General features: G+C 36.2%; 1 protein-coding gene across 6 annotated transcripts in view; it reads right to left on the reverse strand.

Moving 5' to 3' along the window:
* Positions 1-24,198, reverse strand: part of SPOCK3 (SPARC (osteonectin), cwcv and kazal like domains proteoglycan 3) — a 501,843-nt gene that overhangs the window by 342,441 nt on the left and 135,204 nt on the right. Inside the window, exon 1 of one of the 6 annotated variants that reach the window (XM_032148878.2) lies at positions 15,610-15,722. The exons of the other annotated variants lie outside the window; for them this stretch is intronic. The gene's annotated coding sequence lies outside the window, so the exon portion shown is untranslated. Of the gene's footprint in view, positions 1-15,609; positions 15,723-24,198 lie in introns of those variants that run through there. 6 annotated transcript variants of the gene reach the window in all.

The raw sequence follows: 24,198 nt of genomic DNA on the forward strand, positions 1-24,198 counted from the left end.
ATAGCTCTTATTATTTTGAGATACATCCCATCAATACCTAATTTATTGAGAGTTTTTAGCATGAAGCGTTGTTGAATTTTGTCAAAGACCTTTTCTGCATCTATTGAGATAATCATGTGGTTTTTGTCTTTGGTTGTGTTTACAGGCTGGATTGCATTTATTGATTTGCGTATGTTGAACCAGCCTTGCATCCCAGGGATAAGGCCCACTTGATCATGGTGGATAAGCTTTTTGATGTGCTGCTGGATTCGGTTTGCCAGTATCTTATTGAGGATTTTTGCATCAATGTTCATCAGCAACATTGGTCTAAAATTCTCTTTTTTGGCTGTGTTTCTGCCAGGCTTTCGTATCAGGATGATGCGGCCTCATAAAATGAGTTAGGGAGGATTTCCTCTTTTTCTATTGATTGGAATAGTTTCAGAAGGAATGGTGTCAGTTCCTCCTTGTACCTCTGGTAGAATTCGGCTGTGAATCCATCAGGTTTTGCACTCTTTCTGGTTGGTAAGCTATTGATTATTGCTGCAATTTCAGAGCCTGTTATTGGTCTATTCAGAGATTCAACTTCTTCCTTGCTTAGTCTTGGGAGGGTGTATTTGTCGAGGAATTTATCCATTTTTTCTAGATTTTCTAGTTTATTTGCATAGAGGTGCTTGTAGTATTCTCTGATGGTAGATTGTATTTCTGTGGGATCGGTGGTGATATCCTCTTTATCATTTTTTATTGCATCTATTTGATTCTTCTCTCTTTTCTTCTTTATTAGTCTTGCTAGCGGTCTATCAATTTTGTTGATCTTTTCAAAAAACCAGCTCCTGGATTCATTAATTTTTTGAAGGGTTTTTTTGTGTCTCTATTTCCTTCATTTCTGTTCTGATTTTAGTTATTTCTTACCTTCTGCTAGCTTTTGCATGTGTTTGCTCTTGCTTTTCTAGTTCTTTTAATTGTGATGTTAGGGTGTCAATTTTGGATCTTTCCTGCTTTCTCTTGTGGGCACTTAGTGCTATAAATTTCCCTCTACACACTGCTTTGAATGTGTCCCAGAGATTCTGGTATGTTGTGTCTTTGTTCTCGCTGGTTTCAAAGAACATCTTTATTTCTGCCTTCATCTCTTTATGTACCCAGTAGTCATTCAGGAGCAGGTTGTTCAGTTTCCATGTAGTTGAGCGGTTTTGAGTTAACTTCTTAATCCTGAGTTCTAGTTTGATTGCACTGTGGTCTGAGAGACAGTTTGTTATAATTTCTGTTCTTTTACATTTGCTGAGGAGAGCTTTACTTCCAACTGTGTGGTCAATTTTGGAATAGGTGTGGTGTGGTGCTGAAAAAAATGTATATTCTGTTGATTTGGGGTGGAGAGTTCTGTAGATGTCTATTAGGTGCACTTGGTGCAGAACTGAGTTCAATTCCTGGGTATCCTTTTTAACTTTCTGTCTCGTTGATCTGTCTAATGTTGACAGTGGGGTGTTAAAGTCTCCCATTATTATTGTGTGGGAGTCTAAGTCTCTTTGTAGGTCACTCAGGACTTGCTTTATGAATCTGGGTGCTCCTGCATTGGGTGCATATATATTTAGGATAGTTAGCTCTTCTTGTTGAATTGATCCCTTTAGCATTATGTAATGTCCTTCTTTGTCTCTTTTGATCTTTGTTGGTTTAAAGTCTGTTTTATCAGAGACTAGGATTGCAACCCCTGCCTATTTTTGCTTCCCATTTGCTTGATAGATCTTCCTCCATCCTTTTATTTTGAGCCTATGTGTGTCTCTGCACATGAGATGGCTTTCCTGAATACAGCACACTGATGGGTCTTGATTCTTTATCCAATTTGCCAGTCTGTGTCTTTTAATTGGAGCATTTAGTCCATTTACATTTAAAGTTAATATTGTTATGTGTGAATTTGATCCTGTCATTATGATGTTAGCTGGTTATTTGGCTCATTAGTTGATGCAGTTTCTTCCTAGCCTCAATGGTCTTTACAATTTGTCATGGTTTTGCAGTGGCTGGTACCGGTTGTTCCTTTCCATGTTTAGTGCTTTCTTCAGGAGCTCTTTTAGGGCAGGCCTGGTGGTGACAAAATCTCTCAGCATTTGCTTCTCTGTAAAGTATTTTATTTCTCCTTCACTTATAAAGCTTAGTTTGGCTGGATGTGAAATTCTGGGTTGAAAATTCTTCTCTTTAAGAATGTTGAATATTGGCCCCCACTCTCTTCTGGCTTGTAGAGTTTCTGCCAAGAGATCCGCTGTTAGTCTGATGGACTTCCCTTTGTGGGTAACCCGACCTTTCTCTCTGGCTGCTCTTCACATTTTTTCCTTCATTTCAACTTTGGTGAATCTGACAATTATGTGTCTTGTAGTTGCCCTTCTCAAGGAGTATCTTTGTGGCGTTCTCTGTATTTCGTGAATCTGAATGTTGGCCTCTCTTGCTAGATTAGGGAAGTTCTCCTGGATGATATCCTGCAGAGTGTTTTCCAACTTGTTTCCATTCTCCCCGTCACTTTCAGGTACACCAGTCAGATGTAGATTTGGTCTTTTCACATAGTCACATATTTCTTGGAGGCTTTGTTTGTTTCTTTTTATTCTTTTTTCTCTAAACTTCTCTTCTCTCTTCATTTCATTCATTTCATCTTCCATCACTGATACCCTTTCTCCCAGTTGATCGCATCAGCTACTGAGGCTTCTGCATTCGTCACGTAGCTCTCGTGCCTTGGTTTTCAGCTCCATCAGGTCCTGTAAGGACTTCTTTGCATTGGTTATTCTAGTTATCCATTCGTCTAATTTTTTTTTCGAAGTTTTTAACTTCTTTGCCATTGGTTCGAATATCCTCGTGTAGCTCAGAGTAATTTGATTGTCTGAAGCCTTCTTATCTCAACTCATCAAAGTCATTCTCCATCCAGCTTTGTTCCATTGCTGGTGAGGAGCTGCCTTCCTTTGGAGGAGGAGAGGTGCTCTGATTTTTAGAGTTTCCAGTTTTTCTGCTCTGTTTATTCCCATCTTTGTGGTTTTATCTACCTTTGGTCTTTGACCATGGTGACGTACAGATGGGTTTTTGGTGTGGATGTCCTTTCTGTTTGTTAGTTTTCCTTCTAACAGACAGGACCCTCAGCTGTAGGTCTGTTGGAGTTTGCTAGAGGTCCACTCCAGACCCTGTTTGCCTGGGTATTAGCAGCGGAGGCTGCAGAACAGCGGATTTTCATGAGCTGCAAATGCTGTTGCCTGATCATTCCTCCGGAAGTTTTGTCTCAGAGGAGTACCCGGCTGTGTGAGATGTCTGTCTGCCGCTACTGGGGGGTGCCTCCCAGTTAGGTTGCTTGGGGGTCAGGGACCCACTTGAGGAGGCAGTCTGCCCGTTCTCAGATCTCCAGCTGTGTGCTGGGAGAACCACCACTCTCTTCAAAGCTGTCAGACAGGGACATTTAAGTCTGCAGAGGTTACTGCTGTCTTTTTGTTTGTCTGTGCCCTGCCCCCAGACGTGGAGCCTACAGAGGCAGGCAGGCCTCCTTGGGCTGTGGTGGGCTCCACCTAGTTTGAGCTTCCAGGCTGCTTTGTTTACCTAAGCAAGGTTGGGCAATGGCGGGCACCCCTCCCCCAGCCTCGCTGCTGCCTTGCAGTTTGAGCTCAGACTGCTGTGCTAGCAATCAGCAAGACTCCGTGGGCATAGGACCCTCCAAGCCAGGTGCAGGATTTAATCTCCTGGTGTGCCATTTTTTAAGCCCGTCGGAAAATCACAGTATTATGGTGGGAGTGATCCAATTTTCCAGGTGCTGTCTGTCACCTGTCTTTGACTAGGAAAGGGAACTCCCTGGCCCCTTGCGCTTCCCGCGTGAGGCAATGCCTCACCCTGCTTCGGCTCGTGCATGGTGCGCTGCACCCACTCTCCTGCGCCCACTGTCTGGTACTTCCTAGTGAGATGAACCCGGTACCTCAGATGGAAATGCAGAAATCACCCGTCTTCTGCGTCGCTTACGCTGGGAGCTGTAGACCGGAGCTGTTCCTATTCGGCCATCTTGGCTCCACACCCTTAATGATTATAAATAAAGCTACTATAAACACTTATGTGCAAGTCTTATGTAGATAAAAGTTTTCTCATCAGTTGGCTAAACACTCGAGTATGATCAATAGATCCTATCATAAGTGTATATTTAACTGTGTAAGAAAGTGTCAGACTGTCTTCCAAAGTGGCTATAATACTTTACATGTCTAATGGCAATGTATGAGAATTCCTATTGTTCTGCAATCTTCCCAACAATTGATGGTGTCTGTTTTTTAGATTTTTGCCATTCTTACTGGTGTATAGATAGTATTTCATTGGTGATTTAATTTTCAATTGTATATTGACAAGTGATATTGAACTCCTTTTTATATTCTTATTTGACATCTCTATATCATCTTTGGTGAGGTGTCTGTTCAGATCTTGTGTCCATTTACAAATATGCTTGTTTTCTTATGGTTCAGTTGTAAATGCCTGTTGTATATTATGGATACGAGTCCTTAGTATAAATGTGCTTTGCAAATATTTTCTATCAATCTGTGGCATATGATTCTCATTCTCTTGATAGTGATTTATACAAGACAGAAGTTTTTAATTTTAATAAAGCCAAATTTTTCCTTTTTTCTTTAATGGAGCATGCTTTCAGTGTCATAGCTAAAATTTTATCAAACAAACCAAGGTCATGTATATTTTCTCATCTGTATGCTTCAAGAAGTAGTATACTTTTGTCTTTTACATGTTGGTCTGTGATTCACTTTGAGGAATTTTTGTAAAAAATGAAAGGTCTGTGTCTAAATTCATTTTTTTTTTTTTGCCATTGAACCTCAAGTTGTTCCAACACCATTTGTTCAAAATACTATTCCATTCTTCATTAAATTGACTTTACTTCTTTGTTGGGGACCAGCTGATAATATTTGATTTGGTCCATTTTGGGGCTTTCTACTCTGTTCCATTGACCTATGTGTCTGTTGCTTTTGCCCGTATCATGCTGTTTTGAATACCATAGTTATAGGGTAAGACCTCTAATCTGGTTGAGTTATGCAACTTTGTTTTTCTTCTTCAGTATTGTGTCGACTATGCTAAATTTAAACTAACGTTTTGAATCAGTTTTTCTATATTTAAAAAAATATCTTGTTAAAGAGAATGAGAAAATAAGCCAGAGTCTGGGAGAAAATAGTTGTAAAAAATAAATCTAATAAAGGTTTGTTACAAAAAGTCTTAAGGAAAAAGAAACAAAAAACGTAATTTAAACAGTGGGCAAAAGACTTGAACAGGCACATTACCAAGAAACAAATAAAGATGGAAAATAAGCATATGAAAAGATACTCAACATCATAGATCATTAGGAAATTGTAAATTAAAACACCAAGATACTGCTACACATCTATTAGAAGGACGAAAATCTAAAAAACTGACACCTAATGCTGAGAAGGATGTGGAGCAAGAGGAACACCCATTCACTGCTGGTGGGAATGCAAAATGGTAAAACTGCTTTGGAAGATACCTTGGTAGTTTCTAATAAAGCTAAATGTATTCTTTCCATATAATCCAGCAATTGTTCTCCTTGGTACTTACCCAAATGAATTGAAAATTGTTCCTATCAAAACCCATACATGGGCGCAGCTTTATTCATAATTGCAACTACTTGGAAGCATCCAAAATGTCCTTCAGTTGGTGAATAGATAAATAAATGTACATTCAGACAATAGAATGTTATTCAACATGAGCTATCAAGCCATGGATGAAACATAAATGCATATTAAGAAGTGAAAGAAGCCAATCTGAAAAGGCTATATACTGTATTATGCCAACTAAATGACATTCTGGAAAAGACAAAACTATGGAGATAGTAAAAGGATCAGTGGTTTGCCAGGGTTTAGCAGGAGAGAAAAGACAAATAAGCAGAATACAGAGATATCTGGGACAGTAAAATTATTCTGTATTGTGCTATAATGGTGGATACAGGTTATTATACAACTGTCCAAATCCATAGAACATACGATACCAAGACTGAACATTAATATAAAGTATGGACTTTGGGTGATGATATGTGTCAATGTAGGGTCATCAATTGTAACAAATATAACCCTGGTGTAGATGTCGAGTGGGGGAGGTTATGTGTGTGTGTGGAAATGGGGAGTTTATGGCAATTCTCTGTAATTTCCACTCAATTTTGTGGTGAACATAAAACTGCTTTTTTTTCTATTTTTTTTTATTATACTTTTAGTTCTGGGATACATGTGCAGAACATGCAGGTTTGTTACATAGGTATACACGTGCCATGGTGGCTTGCTGCACCCATCAACCCGTCATCTACATTACATATTTCTCCTAATGCTCTCTCTCCCCTAACCCCCCATCCTCTGACAGGCCCTGGTGCATGATGTTCCCATCCCTGTGTCCATGTGTTCTCATTGTCCAACTCCCACTTATGAGTGAGAACATATGGTGTTTGGTTTTCTGTTCCTGTGTTAGTTTGCTGAGAATGATGGTTTCCATCTTCATCCATGTTCCTGCAAAGGACATGAACTCATCCTTTTTTAATGGCTCCATAGTATTTCATGGTGTATATGTGCCACATTTTCTTTCTCCAGTCTATCATTGATAGGCATTTGGGTTGGTTCCAAGTCTTCGCTATTGCGAACATTGCTGCAATAAACATAAGTGTGTGTGTGTCTTTATAGTAGAATGATTTATAATTCTTTGGGTATATACCCAGTAATGGGATTGCTGGGTCAAATGGTATTTCTGGTTCTTGATCCTTGAGGAATCTCAATATACAATCTTTGGTCTATGTCAAATGATGACTCTTCTATTAAGCCCATTCTGATTTCTTCCAAACTTCAAGAGAATTTAGTCTCCATATTTTTATGGTACTTATGTGCCTTTACCTCATACTATAGCATGCATGTACAGAGTAAATAGACTAAGAATTCTTAGGCTAGAAGAAATCCATAGTTTTCCTAAACTGCATCTGCCACAGTGACTTAACTTTCAGTAACAGATTTTTGGTAAATATAAAATAGAGGTAAATTTAAACTCCCTGCAAATATTTTGTATTTAATATCAAGTATAATACATGTGACAATACATGTGAAATGAGACCATTTATTAAAATTAAAAATACAATAATTCAGAAAAATTATAAGAAGACAGAGGAGGACTATCAGCTGAGGTACTGCATGAGCAAAAATGTAACAATATTTTAAAAATATAATATACACACATTATTTTCTTCCTGCTCACTGTTGAGCTCTTTTCATTGTGAGTATAAACAAATTTACACACACACACACACTAATAAACATATGTGTAAAATCACTCAACTAAATATTATCAAGTAAAAATCAACAACATATAAAATAAGTATATACCCTGACAAAATGAAATTTATTCTGAGTATGCAAGCTTGTTCAAAATTCATACATCAATCCATGTAATCCACCCATATCAAAAAGTAAAGAGAAAAAAAAATCTAACAATCATATCAATTAATGCTGAATAAATATTTGACAAAGCCAGCCATTATATTCATAATGTGAATTTGCTCACTATGAGCAAACTAGGAATAGAAGTCAACATTTTAACTTGATAAATAATATCCACAGGAACCCTAGAGTTAGTATTATACTTAATGATGTGAAACTAGGCACTTTCCTTTTAAGATCAGAAACAAAGTAAATTATGTCTTCTCTCATTACTGTTATTAGATTCATATATATTTTCTATATACAAGACATTGTCATAGAATAACAAAGATAATGTATTATTCAGGGTTCTCCAGAATAATGTACATAGAGAAAAACACAGAGAGAAAGAGATTATTCTAAGGAATTGGCTCGCATGATTATGGACCTTAGAAGTCCAGACCCAGAAGACCCAATGGTATTGATCCAGTTTGAGTTTGAGTGGACAATGGTATAAGTTCCAGTCTGAATCCAAGTTTGAAGGCAGAGAAAGACCACTGTCAGCCCGAAGACAGTCAGTCAGAGGAAGGCATTCTTTCTTACTCAGCCTTTAATTCTATTCAGGTATTCAACAAACTAGATAAGGCCCACCCACATTGAGGAGGGCAATCTGCTTTACTCAGTTTATCATGCAAATGTTAATCTTATTCAGAAACACCCTAACAGACACACCTAGAATAATGATTAACCAAATATCTGGGAACCCTCTGGCCCAGTCAAGCTGACACATAAAATGAATCATCACAGATGGTTTTAATTCTTCCTTGTGAATCTACATAACTTTCACTTCTTTTTTTATTCTATTATTTTGTCTTATTGTACCAGTAGGATGTTGAATAATAGTAATGTCATCAAAGATAATTCTAAATTCAATAATCTAAATTTACACCTTAAGAAAACCAGAGAAAGTATTGTATTCTATTCTCTGACTAATCCTAAGGCAAGCAATAGAAAAAAATTACAAAAATTAGAGCAGAAATGAAATTCAAAATGGAAACAGTAGATAAAATTAACACCTAAATGTTATTTGAAAAATAAAATGGTAGCCGTAGTAACTAAAGAGAGAGAGAGAGAACAAGTTAACAATATCAAAATATAAGAGGAATCAATTACTACTCACACATGGACATCAAAAGGATAATAAACAAATAGTATGAAGGACTCTGTACTCACAAAATTTATAACTTAGTCAAAATGATTCAGTTCTGTGAATGACATAAACCTCCCAAACTTGCATGAGGAAATTAAAGAACCTGAATATATCTATCTATATATATAGATATGTGCATGTATGTGTGTATAATTATTGTAATAATTAATGACCTTCTAAAAAGAAAGAACTAGCATGCTTGTTTTATTAGTAAATGCAACGAAATAAAAATTCCTAGTACTAATAAGCAAGAATACAAGGAAACACAGCATACAAGGATAATATACAAATGTTACTGGCTTTCTTATATACTTTCAAGGAACAATGAGAATTTGATTCTAAAGAAACAAAACCATTTGCAATATTATCAACCAATGGAATACTTAGGCATAAATCTAACAAAATAGCTATTGGCTTTCTATGTGCAAAACTATAAATCTTTGAAGAAAGCCATAAAAAGACCTGAATAAATGCAGAGATATTTCATGTACATAGATAGGAAGCTTCAATATCATTCAGATGCCAATTATTCTCATTTTTGTCTGCAGATTCGGTGCAATCAAAATCAAAATCCCAGCAAACTATATTTTAATAAACTATTTTAAAAGCAGTTGTTATTTTTTTCTACTGCTTACTTTAGGATTAGTCAGAGAATAGAATACAATACTTTCTCGAATTTTCCTAAGGTGTAAACTTAGATTCTTGAATTTAGAATATCTTTGATGACATAGATACTCAGCATGATCACTTTCCCTATAAGCATTTCTTTTGCTGCATCCTACAAATTTGGGTAAGTTGTAACTTCATTTTTTATTTAGATCTAATTATTTTTTAAACATCTTGATACTTCTCCTTTGACCCATATGTGATTTAGAAGTATGTTCTTTAGTCTCTCAATATTTGGGGATTTTTCCAACTACCTATCTGTTACTGATTTATAATAAATTCTGTTATAATCTGAGAACATATTTTCAATTATTTTTATTTTTTAAATGTATGATAAGTTGTGTTTTTTAGTCCAGAGTATAGTCTGTTGTCATGAGTATTCCATATGAGCTTGAGAAGAATGTGTTTTTTGCTGTTCCTTGATGTAGTATTCTAAATATGTAAATTACATCAAGTTGATTAATACTATTGTACATTCATTTGTATTTTCGTTGATTTTCCGCCTGCTTGATACATCAATTACTGAAAGAGGAATGTTGAAATCTTCAACTATAGCAACGGATACATCTATTTCTCTTTTCATTCCAACAGTTTTTGCCTTACATGTTTTGACACTGTTGTGTGGTACATACATGTTTAGTATTGTTATGTCTTCTTAGAAAATTGATCTCTTTATCACTGTGTAATGCCTCCTCTATCCCTAATAATTTTACTTATTCTGAAGGTGACTTTATCTAAAATTAATATATAGTTACTATTATTTTATTTTCATTAGAGTTAGCATGTCATGTATTTTTTAATTCCTTTACTTTTAACTTATCTATATATTTATATTTAAGTTGAGTTTCTAAGAACCACCATATAGTTGGGCTTTGGGTTAATATCTAACATTTAAATAACTGCCTTCTAGTTGTTGCATGCCATTTTTCTTTAAGTCTCTTGTTTTTTGCCTTCTCAGTTTTATATGAGAACTTATATTCTCAAGCTTTGAGTATTTTATATGATTCATTTTATTACCTGTCTTGGTATATCAGTAAATCTTCTCTAGTATCTTCATTTTTTTTTTCTTTTTTCTTGACATTAGGCTTCTGTTAATACTGCTCCTCAGAAAAAAATCTGTGTCTTACATTGCTTTTCACTGTAATCTACTATTATTATTCTACTGGAGTCTTACAGGTGTCATGGTAAGATGTGTGGAGTGGAAGCAGTCTGCCACCTTACAATTAATTTTTTTTAATTTCAACTTTAATTTTTAATTCAAGGGGTACATGTGCAGATTTGTTATTTCTTACATTGATATATTGCATGATGCTGAGGCTTGGGGTACAATTGTTCCTCTTACCTAGGTAGTGAGCCTATTGACCCAGAAATCCCATTATTGGGTATATGCCCAAAGGAAAACAAATCATTTCACCAAAAAGACATACGCACTCATGTCATCACAACACTATTCACAATAGTAAAGCCATGGAATCAATGTAAGTGATCATCAATGGTGGAATGGAAAAAGAAAATGTGATACATATACACTATGGAATGCCATGTAGCCATAGAAAAGAATCAAATCATGTCATTTGCAGCAACATGGATGCAGCTGGGGCCCATTATTCTAAGCAAATTAACACAAAAACAGCAAACTAAATAATGCATAATTAACCTTAATCTTTTAGTGTGCTTGTGTCTCTGGCCTGTGACCTTCATAAATGTGTCCCTGTGGTACAGCTTCCTTCCCAACACCTTATCTTAGGTGTGACAGAAAACCTAGAGTATCTATTAGGGGCAGGAATGCCTTTATCCCAGACCTGTAACGCAACTCTTATAAGGTCTTTTCTACTGGAAACTAAGTCTTGTTGTGGAGAATATTCTAAGTGTGTTTAGCCATGATTACTCTTTCCCTCCACCTGCTAGAACCAAGAAGGAATCTTTCTCAGAGATTTACTGTGAGAACCTGCTGGAAATTCTGGAGGTGAAACACAGAATAAAGTGGGTTCTTCCTGCTAAGACTGCAGACTTATAGGGCTTACCCAATCTCTGCCTAGTTTTCACTCATCCTCCAACAATTTTTCTTGATTAATTTTTAAGTGTTCCTAGTACTTTGTGACTCAGTGGCTTCTGCTCTAGGTAAGGAGATATAAACTATCTATCTCTCCATCTAATCTATCTATTATTTATTTAAATTCCTTCTTTTTACTTTTAAAATTTTCAAAAATAATGCCCCACTTAGGAAAGTATTCCATATTTACAGAACTAATCTTGATGTACAGCTCTTACTGTCTCACAGCCTTGTTTAAAATCTTCAAAGATTCTCATCACCTACAGAACAAAGTCCAACGACTTTCCAACCTTGTTTTTTTTCTGTTTCACATCTCTGATTCTCCCACTCAGCTTAGTTTTCTGTTCTCAGCATTTTAGTTAACTCTCTTTATCATCACTTTGTTGGTGGGTTAACTCTCACTCTTTGATACTGTCTTCAACTCCAAAAACTATCTAACCTTTGATAAGCATCTTCATGCCAAATATTCCAAAAAGCCTCTCCAGATTGCCCAGAAGAAACTATGCCTTTTTTTTCAAAATGCCTGTAACATTTTATCTACCACTTCCTGATGTATGGCTCCTTATCTAACAAGCTTATGCTTATTTATCTTATGAATTATTTACTTTACTGGAATTTATGCACCTAGAAGGAAGGGATCAGTGTCTAATTCATCTTCATAAGCTCCAGGGCACCAAGTATAGTAAGTCTGTCACATAGGCTATGTAGAATCATTATGTTGTAAATGCGTAAAAACATAATAGTTGTTTTTGATTCTTTCTAGAGATTTTTCCCATTGATTTTTATTATACTTTTTGTAGTAAATATATACAGTTATATTTGTGAATCTCGGTTAATGTTTAATATATTAAAAGCACAAAACTGCAAGATTTTAACATTGTCTTCATTTTTTAGTAGTTTTATGATTTTAAGTTATTTTTATTTATATATTTTAAAATATGGGAATTAAATATAGCAGATCTAACAGCATATATAATTCCTGATTTCCTACTGAAGTGGCTGTAAAGGCACAAAATATGAATACACAAGGAAAAATAAAATGATCATTTTGATATATCAAAATAATCTTTTCTTGTTGAAAATTAGATGCACATGTGACAAATGACTTAGATCAGAGGTACGTGAAATTTAATACCTGCAAAAGTTGGAGATAATGAAAAACAAGCATATTTGACATACAAAGTTCTGTAAAGGCTCAGAAATTGGTGGCATATACCTAAAGCTATACTTTATGCTTATCTTTCACATTTACATAATAAATGTAAAGTTTCTCTTAATCATAATTTCTTCATTTCATTACCTTCTGAAACCACCAGGTACATAAGCAGTAGTTATTTAAAATTTGTTATATTTTTATACTTTTTAAAAATTTTTAAAAGAACACTTGGTTGGCATTTAACGGACTTCAGTTTGAATCATGTCTGTCACTGTCTAATTTTTCCTTTTCTCTGCTTAAGTTTCCCTTTTTGAATGATTAACCTATTACTTCACAGAAAAACTGATATTACTATTCAAAAGCATCTTGGTAAAGCATTGAAGAGCTTTTCAAAATGGAAGTATAATTTGACACGTTAATTTCTTTCTTCATGACAATTATGTACAATTTGGTCTGAGCTATCACAATAAGTATAACTAATATCATGTAGGCTTCACTTTTTATTTATAATATGTTCAGAAGTTATTTATTCTCACATTTTATGTAAATTTAAGCTTAGATCACTAAGACATGTCTATCCTTTTTAAAAGTAATGAATACCAAACTCTCACTATCAACTTACTTCTTATAAAATGTTTTATTTCCATCAATAAATAAAGCAACCAAGGTGTCATTTGCCAAGGCCTCTTATCTCAGTAATTTCAAATGCCATGTAACATAGGCAGCTATTGTTAGACGTCCTCTCTTTCTCTGACTGACTGACCTCTTCTAACCAGCTGACTCTATTCAGTAGCTGCCAGCTTTCTCTTTTCTGTTACTAAAAGTGACTCACTGCTTGCTTAGCTCAGTAATCAAAAACATCCTGAAGGTATCTCTTCCACTTTCCTTTCTGTGTCTGTCTCTGTCTCTCTCTCTCTCTTCTCTCTTTCTTTCTTTCTCCTTCTCTCTCACACACACACACCCACATTCTCTCTCTCTCTCACACACACACACACAAAACCCTCATTCTCTCTCAGAAAATTATTTCTTAAATTTATTAATCAATGTAGAGTCAACCTCACCCTCCCATCTTATCCCTTCTGCATTAAAAATATGCACAAATAATTAGGATATAAAATATCAGCTGAAAAGCAATGGATTTACATCAAATAAAAAATATTAAAATATTCTTAAAAGAGTTTTGATGAATCTATTTTATTGTATGCTAAGTATTTAAATGTTGGTTAATTTATAAGTAGATGATCTCAGTTAAGCAAAATACCATCAATCAAATCATTATATTCCCAAATCCAATTATTCCCAAACAAGTAATCACTTGCACATTCTAGAATATATTTCTGTGAAACAGAGAGTGTTATACAAATCTTTCTAGTTTCTTATGTTTGCATAATGAGTTTCTAGGATTTAAACCCCAAATGTGTTACCATCACTCTCAAATTTCATTGTTATATAACCTATATATAACATATATATACCTTTATATATACGTACATATATGTATATATGTACGTATATATATACATATATATGTGTGTATATATACCTATATATACACATATATATAACCTATATATACCTATATATGTATATACCTATATATACACACATATATATAACCTATATATAACAAATTTCATTCAGTTATATGACCTATATATATCCTGGAACCCATGCACGGTAATTCTTTGAAACTCATGGTCAGTTTTGGTGGAACTTCCTACGCCTTTAGTCTCGACATTCTCATTAATATTTTTCACTAATTGAAACTGGCTCTGTACTAAGGATACTGCTTTCCCTAATGTTCTCTTAAGTGGTGGCTGTTTTCTTTATTACGTTCTTCCTGCAAAGGCCTAGACATGGAGGTGTCCATCTGACTTCTCAAGAACTGTCACAGGGCCTGCTAGTCATTTCTAAGCTCTTTCTCCCTCTCACTTCCACAAAATTTTATGACTTTGGTTCTCCAAACCCTTCTTGTTGTACTCACTAACTTTCTCCATAATTATAACCTTTTTTAGACTCGTTAGTGTCCCTACTTATTCCCTGAGACTGACTTAATGATAATTTCTCCACAACCACTCTCATCAAAATCCTTGGTAATTTCATTATCCACACTGATGACTTTCAGTCCTGGCCTCTCAGCTACTTGTCCTCTTCTTCAATGTTATGGTTCTCTACATACCTCAGAAACTCACATGATCATATTATGCTTGCTAATTACCAGTAAGTGCTATGATCTATGCTTGTTAATTACCAATAAGTGCTATTTATTTAAGAACTCAACTGAAACATCCTCCTCACCAACCACTACTCCTATCTCTCCAGGTTGTTTCCTTCAGTATGCTAATACTCTAAATGCCTAAGACTCACCAGTATCTTCAATTCATAATTATTACTCTTTTTTTTTTTTTGAGACAGAGTCTTGCTCTGTCACCAGCCTGTCAGGCTGGAATGCAGTGGTGCGATCTTGGCTCACTGCAACCTCCACCTCCCAGGTTCAAGCAATTCCCCTGCCTCAGCCTCCCAAGTAGCTGGGACTACAGGTGTGCACCACCATGCCTGGCTAATTTTTTTTTTTTTTTTAAGTAGAGACAGGGTTTCACCATGTTGACCAGGATAGTCTCGATCTCCTGACCTCATGATCTGCCCGCTTGGGCTCCCAAAGTGCTGGGATTACAGGCGTGAGCCACTGTACCTGGCCCTCTTACTCTTTTTTTTTTTTCTTTTCATTTTTTGTAGCCAAAAATCTAAGTTAGCAAGAGTGTCATAACTTGGATCCTTGTCGGTTGAAATAATCACTTTATTTTGTGTACCTAAGCTGAAACGAGGACAAGTAGAGACTGGGAAGAGGAAGCTTTATAAGGAGATCAGATTGAAACCTCAGTTAACAAGATAGATTATAGGTGGCATCTCTTTTTTCAGCTGTTATTTGGAATGACCTCATAATAAAGCACAAAGATCAGGCCTCAGTAGACAACAACCTAAAGTTTAAATATTCTCAGAACATTCCAGATGGGGCAGACCAATATGGCTAAATAGAAGCCTTCACCAGTTTCCTCCTTTCCCCTGCAGAAACAGCAATTTAACATCTATGCAAAAAAAGCACCTTCATAAGAACCAAAAAGCAGGTGAGCAATCACATTACCTGGTTTTACTTCATATCACCAAGAAGCACTGAAGATGGTAAAAAAGACAGTATTGAATTGCTGATACTACTTCTCCCCCATCCTCAAGCAGTGGCCTCCATGGTGTGGAGAATATGTGTGCTCTGGGGAGACACAGTACACTGATTGTGGAACCCAGTGCCGCTGAACTGATTGCACTGAACTCAGTACTGCTCTGTCATGGTAAACATCAGAACTGGGCTAAACTCAGACAATGCCCACACACAAAGGGAGCATTTAAACCACTCCTAACCGGAGGAGAATTGTCCATCCCAGCGGTTGAAACTTGGGTTATGTCAAGCCTCGCCACGATGGGCTAAAGTGCTCTGGGGTACCAAATAAACTAGAAAGGCATTCTAGGCCATAAGGACTGTAATTGCTAGGCAAGTCCTAGGCTCAGAGACAGTGGATGTGGGACACCAGCCAGGATGGCTAAGGAAGTGCTTGTACTGTCCCTCCCCAACACCAGGCAACGTAGCTTACAGAAAAAATTTAAAAATAAGTCACTCCTTCTTTCTGCTTAAGGAGAGAAGAGGGAAGAGGGAAGAGGACTTTGTCTTACATCTTGAATATAAGCTCACCCACAAGGTGAGGCCCCCATTCCAGGTACTAGTTCCCAGACAACATATTAGGAAACACCCTGGGCCAGAAGGGAACCCACTCCCTGAAAAGGAAGGACCTAGTCCTGGAAGAATGAATTACCTGCTGACTAAAGAGCCCTTGGTCACTGAAGAACCAACAGCAATACCCAGGTAGTACACCATGGACCTTGAGTAAGATATTTGAGAAATGCTGGCTTCAGAGACCAGCTTGGCCACAGTGGGACAAAGCACCAAGTGGGCTCTTGGGGGTCTCAGATTCTAGGCCTTATCTCTTGGATGGTATTTCTAGGTCTGCCCTGGTCCAGAGGGTGGCCCACTACACTGAGGGGTGAATCCCATGCCTGACAGCATTTACCATAAGCTTGCTGATCAGTCTTTTAGCCTGTGGGAGCATCAGCAATAGCCTGGCAGTATTCCCTGTGTGTCTACCAAAGTGAGAGGCTCCTCTGTCTGTGGAAAGGACAGGGAAGAGTGGGACGGACATTGTCTTGCAGTTTCAGCACCTTACCTTCAATAAAATAGAGCACCAGGTAGATTTCTAAAGTTTCTGACTTCAGTTCCTGGCTCCCAGATGGCATCTCTGGATCTGCCTGAGGCCTGGGGAAACTCACTGCCCTGAAGGGAAGGACACAAGCCTAGCTGGCTTCACCACCTGCAGATAGTAGAGCCCTAGAGCCTTGAGTAAACATAGGCAGTAGCCAGGTAGTGGTTACCATGGGCCTTTGTTGAGACTCAGTGCTGTTCTAGCTTCAATTCTGACCCAGTGCTTTCCCAGTGGTTGTGGCGACAGTGTTGCTTGTGTCTCCTCATGCCCAACTCCAGGCAGGTCACCACAGAGACCCCATTTGATTGGGAGAAAATAAGGGAAGAGAACAAGTATCTCTGCCTGGTAATCCAGAGAAGTTTTTTGGATCTTACCCAAGACCACCAAGGCAGTACCACAATGAGTATGCAAGAATCACAGCATTACTAGGCTTTTGGTGGACCCTGATGCAGATACGGCTTAGAGCACAACACCCAAGTCCTTTCAAGTACCTAAAAAGTCTTCACAAGAAGAATAGGTACAAACAAGCCCAATCTGTGAAGACTACAATAAATACCTAATTCTTCAATGCCCAGACACCAACAAACATCAACAGCCATCAAGATCATCCAGGAAAACATGACCTTACAAAACGAATTAAATAAGACACCAAAAACCAATCCTGAAGAAATAGAGATATGTGACATTTCTGACAGAGAAATCAAAATAGCTGTTTTGAGGAAATTCAAGTAAATACAAGAGACCACAGAAGAAATTCAGAATTCTATCAGGTACATTTAATGAAGAGATTGAAGTAATTAAAAAGAATCAGCAGAAACTCTGGAGTTGAAAAAATGCAACAGGCATACTGAACAATGCATCAGAGTCTTTCAATAACAGAACTGAGCAAGTAAAAGAAAGAATTAATGAGCTTGAAGACAGGCTATTTAAAAATAAGGTGCCAGAGAAAACAAAAGGATAAAGAACAAGAATGAAGCACACCTACAAGATCTAGAAAATAGAATAAAAAGGACAAATCTAAGAGTTATTGGTCTTAAAGCAGAGGTAAAGAAAAAGATAGGGGTAGAAAGTTTATTCAAAGGAATAATAACAGAGAAAATTCCCAAACCTAGGGAAAGATATCAATATTCAAGTAAAAGAAGGTTATAGAACACCAAGCAGATTGAACCCAAAGAAGAGTACCTAAAGGCATTTAATAATTAAACTCCCAAGGGTTAAGGATAAAAAAAAGATCCCAAAAGCAGCAAGAAAAAAGAAAAAAAAAAAAGACACACAATTGGGCTCCAAAACATCTGGCAGCAGACTTTTCACTGGAAACCCTGCAAACCAGGAGAGAGCAGCATGACATATTTAAAGTGCCGAAGCAAGAAAAGAAGAAGAACAACAACAAACTTTTACCCTAGAATAGAATATCCAGTGAAAATATCTTTCAAATATGAAAGAGAAATAAAAGCTTTCTAAGACAAACAAAAGTGGAGGGATTTCATCAACCAGATCTATCCTACAAGAAATGCTAGAGTTTTTCAGTCAGAAAGAAAAAAAAAACACAGAATATTATAACCCTATAATTATGATGTGTAAACTAATATTATCTTAAGTAGAAAGACTACATGACGAACCAGTCAAAAATAAGAACTACAACAACTTTTCAAGACAGAGAAGTTACAATAAGATACAGATAGAAACAAGAAAATTTTAAATAGTGGAGGAACAAAGTTAAAAGTGTAGGGTTTTATTTTATTAGTTTTCTGTTTGGTTGTTTATGCAATCAGTGTTGTTTTCAGCTTAAAATAATCATTTATAATATAGTAATTACAAGCCTCATGATAACCTCAAATTAAAAAAAATTAAAACAAATAACACAAAAATTAAAAAAAAACAAAACTGAATCATACCACCAGAAAAAATCACCTTCACTAAAAGGAAGATAGGAAGAAAGAAAACAAGGAAGAGAGACCACAAAGCAACCAGGAAAAAAAATCACAAAATGGCAGGAGCGAGTCCTTGTTTATCAATAATAACATTGAATGTAAGTGGACTAAATTACCCAATTAAAAGATATAGAATGGCTGAATGGATTCAGAAAAAAAAAATTAATCAATAAATGTAATGCAGCATTTATAAACAGAACCAAAGACAAAAACCATATGATTATCTCAATAGATGCAGAAAAGGCCTTTGACAAAATTCAACAACCCTTCATGCTAAAAATTCTCAAAAAATTAGGTATTGATGGGACGTATCTCAAAATCATAAGAGCTATCTATGACAAACCCACAGCCAATATCACACTGAATGGGCAAAAACTGGAAGCATTCCCTTTGAAAACTGGCACAAGACAGGGATGCCCTCTCTCATCACTCCTATTCAACATAGTGTTGGAAGTTCTGGCCAGGGCAATTAGGCAGAAGGAAATAAAGGGTATTCAATTAGGAAAAGAGGAAGTCAAATTGTCCCTCTTTGCAGATGACATGATTGTATATTTAGAAAACCCCATCATCTCAGCCCAAAATCTCCTCAAGCTGATAAGCAACTTCAGCAAAGTCTCAGGATACAAAATCAATGTGCAAAAATCACAAGCATTCTTATACACCAATAACAGACAAACAGAGAGCCAAATCATGAGTGAACTCCCATTCACAATTGCTTCAAAGAGAATAAAATACCTAGGAATCCAATTTACAAGAGATGTGAAGGACCTCTTCAAGGAGAACTACAAACCACTGCTCAATGAAATAAAAGAGGATACAAACAAATGGAAGAACTTTCCATGCTCATGGGTTGGAAGAATCAATATCGTGAAAATGGCCATACTGCCCAAGGTAATTTATAGATTCAATGTTATCCCCATCAAGCTACCAATGACTTTCTTCACAGAATTGGAAAAAACTACTTTAAAGTTCATATGGAACCAAAAAAGAGCCCACATCGCCAAGTCAATCCTAAGCCAAAAGAACAAAGCTGGAGGCATCATGCTACCTGACTTCAAATTATACTACAAGGCACAGTAACCAAACAGCATGGTACTGGTACCAAAACAGAGATACAGATCAATGGAACAGAACAGAGCGCTCAGAACTAATGCTGCATATCTACAACTATCTGATCTTTGACAAACCTGACAAAAACAAGCAATGGGGAAAGGATTCCCTATTTAATAAATGGTGCTGGGAAAACTGGCTAGCCATATGTAGAAAGCTGAAACTGGATCCCTTCCTTACACCTTATACAAAAATTAATTCAAGATGGATTAAAGACTTACATGTTAGACCTAAAACCATAAAAACCCTAGAAGAAAACCTAGGCAATACCATTCAGGACATAGGCATGGGCAAGGACTTCATGTCTGAAACACCAAAAGCAATGGCAACAAAAGCCAAAATTGACAAATAGGATCTAATTAAACTAAAGAGCTTCTGCACAGCAAAAGAAACTACCATCAGAGTGAACAGGCAACCTACAGAATGGGAGAAAATTTTTGCAACCTACTCATCTGACAAAGGGCTAATATCCAGAATCTACAATGAACTCAAACAAATTTACAAGAAAAAAACAAACAACCGCATCAAAAAGTGGGCGAAGGATGTGAACAGAGACTTCTCAAAAGAAGACATTTATGCAGCCGAAAAACACATGAAAAAATGCTCACTATCACTGGCCATCAGAGAAATGCAAATCAAAACCACAATGAGATACCATCTCATACCAGTTAGAATGTCCTTCATTAAAAAGTCAGGAAACAACAGGTGCTGGAGAGGATGTGGAGAAATAGGAATACTTTTACACTGTTGGTGGGACTGTAAACTAGTTCAACCATTGTAGAAGTCAGTGTGGCAATTCCTCAGGGATCTAGAACTAGAAATATCATTTGACCCAGACATCCCATTACTGGGTATATACCCAAAGTAGTATAAATCATGCTGCTATAAAGACACATGCAGATGTATGTTTATAGCGGCACTATTCACAATAGCAAAGACTTGGAACCAACCTTAATGTCCAACAACGATCGACTGGATTAAGAAAATGTGGCACATATACACCATGGAATACTATGCAGCCATAAAAAATGATGAGTTCATGTCCTTTGTAGGGACATGGATGAAACTGGAAACGATCATTATCAGCAAACTATCGCAAGGACAAAAAACCAAACACTGCATGTTCTCACTCATAGGTGGGAATTGAACAATGAGAATACACGGACACAGGAAGGGGAACATCTCACTCCGGGGACTGTTGTGGGGTGGGGGGAAGGGGGAGGGATAGCATTAAGAGATATATATAATGCTAAATGATGAGTTAATGGGTGCAGCACACCAATGGGGCACATGCACACATATGCAACAAACCTGCACGTTGTGCACATGTACCCTAAAACTTAAAGTATAATAATAATAAAATTAAAATAAAAAATAACAAAATAAAGTAACTACAAAAAATTTTTTTAAAAAGACTCAATGATCTGTTGCCTACAAGGAACACACTTTACCTGTAAAGACACATATAGATTGAAGATAAACGGGTGAAAAAACATATTTCATGCCAATGGAAACCCAAAAAAACAGCAGGAGTAGTTATATAAGACAAAATAGATTGTAAGACAAAAACTATAAGAAACAAAGAAGTACATCATATCACAATAAAGTGGTCAATTCAGCAAGAGGATATAAAAATTGTAAATATATATGCAGCCATTACTGGAGCACCCAGATACATAAAGCAAATATTATTAAAGAGAGAGAGGCCCAATACAATAATAGCTGGAGAGTTTAACACTCCACTTTCAGCACTGGACAGATCTCCCAGATAGAAAATCAACAGAGAAACATCGGACTTAATCTGCATTATATAACCAATGACCTTTATAGGTATATACAGAACATTTCATTCAACAGCTTGGAAATACACATTATTCTCTTTAACACATGGATCATTCTCAAGAACAGACCATGTTAGATAACAAAACATTTTAAAATATTCCAAAAAATCTGAAATAATATCAAACATCTTCTCTGACCACAATGCAATAAAACTAGAAATCAATAACAAGAGGAATCTTGGACACTATGCAAACACATGGACATTAAACAAATATGCTCCCGAATGACCACTGGGTCAATTAAAAAGTTAAGAAGGAAATTTGAAAACTTTATTCAAACAAATGATAATGAAAACACAATATGCCAAAATCTATGGGATATAGCAAAGGCAGTACTAAAAGGAAAGTGTATAAATATAAGTGCCTACATCAAAAACTAAGATAAGCGTCACATAAATAATGTAATGATGCATCTTAAAGAATGCATCATTTATTTAGAAAAGCAAGAGCAAACTAAACTCAAAATTGGTAGAAGAAAAAAATAATAAAGATTAGAGCAGAAAAATATGAAATAAAGAAAAAATGCAAAGGATCAATGAAACAAAAAGTTGTGTTTTTTTTTTTTTGAAAAGATAAAATTGGCAAACCTTTAGGCAGACCAATGAATTACAAAAAGAAGACCCAAATAAATAAAATCAGAAATGAACAAGGAGCCATTACGATTGATACCACAGAAATTGAAAGGATCATTAGTGGCTACTATGAGAAAGCAACTTTATGCCAAGAAATTGGAAAATCTAGGAGAAATAGATAAATTCCCAGACAATACAACCTAGCCAGATTGAACAAGGAAGAAATCCAAATCCTGAACAGACCAATAACAACTAATAAAATCAAAGCCATAATAAAAAGTCCTCAAAAAAAGAGATGCCCAGGACCCATTGGCTTCACTGCTGAATTCTGCCAAAGATTTAAAGAACTAATATAAATCCCACTCAAACTATTCCAATAGAAGGGGAAGGAATACTTCCAAATTCATTCTACTAGGCCAGTTTTACCCTGATACCAAAACCAGACAAAGATACATCAGTAAAAGAAAACTACAAGCCAATATCCCTGATGAATACTAACGCAGAAATCCTCAACAAAATATTAGCAAGCCGAATTCAACAATGCATTTAAAAGATCATTAGTCATGACCAAGTGGGATTTATCCCAGTGATACAAGAGTGGGTCAACATACACAAATCAATCAATGTGTTATACCAAGAGAATGAAGGACAAAAAACATATGATCATTTCAATTGTTGCCAAAAAAAGCATTTCATAAAATCTGACATCCCTTCATGATAAAAACCTGCGAAAAATGGTGATAGAAGAAAAATACCTCAACATAATAGAAGCCACATATGACAGAGCCACAGCTAGTATCATACTGAATAAAGAAAAGCTGAAAGCCTTTCCTCTAAGATCGGGAACACAATAAGGATGCCCACTGCCACCAGACAAGAGAGAGATATAAAGGACATCCAGATTGTAAGGGAAAATTCAAATGCCTTGCTTGTTGATGATATAACCTTATATTTGGAAAAACTTAAAGATATCACAAAAAGTAATTAGGACAAATTCAGTAAAGTTGCAGGATACAAAATCAACATACAAAAATCAGTAGCATTTCTATATACCAACATTGAGCAATGTGAAAAAGAAATAAAAAAGTAACCCCATTTAAAATAGCCACACAAAAAATTAAATACCTAGGAATTAATTTAACAAAAGAAGTGAAAGATTCCATCTGACAAGAGATTAATAACCAGAATGTATAAGGAATTCAAGCAACTATGGATAGAAATCTAATAATTTGATCAAAAAATGAGAAAAGGTCTGAATAGACATTTGCCAAATGAAGACATACGAATGGCAAACAGGCATATAAAAATATGGTCAATACCATTAATGGTCACAGAAATGCAAATCAAAACTATAATGAGATATCATCTCACCCCAGTTAAAATGGCTTTTATCCAAAAGATAGGTAATAATAAATGCTGGTGAGGATGTAGAGAAAAGGAAAACCCTGTACACTGTTGGTGGGAATGTAAATTAGTATAACCACTATGGAGAACAGTTGGGAGGTTCCTCAAAAAACTAAAAATTGAGCTACCATTTGATCCAGCAATCCCGCTGCTAGATACATACCCAAAAGGAAGGAAATCAGTATATTGAAGAGATATCTCTACTCTCATGTTTATTGTGTCACTATTCGCAATCGCCAACATTTGGAAGCAATCTAAGTGTCCATCAACAGACGAATGGATAAAGAAAATGTGATAAATATACACAACGGCATACTATTCAGCCATAAAAAGGATAAGATTCTGTCATTTGCAACAACATGGATGGAACTGGAGGTCATTATGTTAAGTGTTAGCCAGGCACAGAAAGACGAAACTTCATATGTTCTCACTTATTTGTGGGAGATAAAAATTAAAGCAATTGAACTATGGAAAGAGAGAGAGTAGAAGGATGGTTACCAGATGCTGGGGAGCATAGTCGGGTGGGGGAAGTAGTGGAGATGGTTAATGGGTACAAATAGCAGTTA

This window comes from Hylobates moloch, unplaced genomic scaffold (genome assembly GCF_009828535.3).
Source record: "Hylobates moloch isolate HMO894 unplaced genomic scaffold, HMol_V3 SCAFFOLD_3, whole genome shotgun sequence".
In the NCBI taxonomy this organism is placed as follows: Eukaryota; Metazoa; Chordata; class Mammalia; order Primates; family Hylobatidae; genus Hylobates; species Hylobates moloch.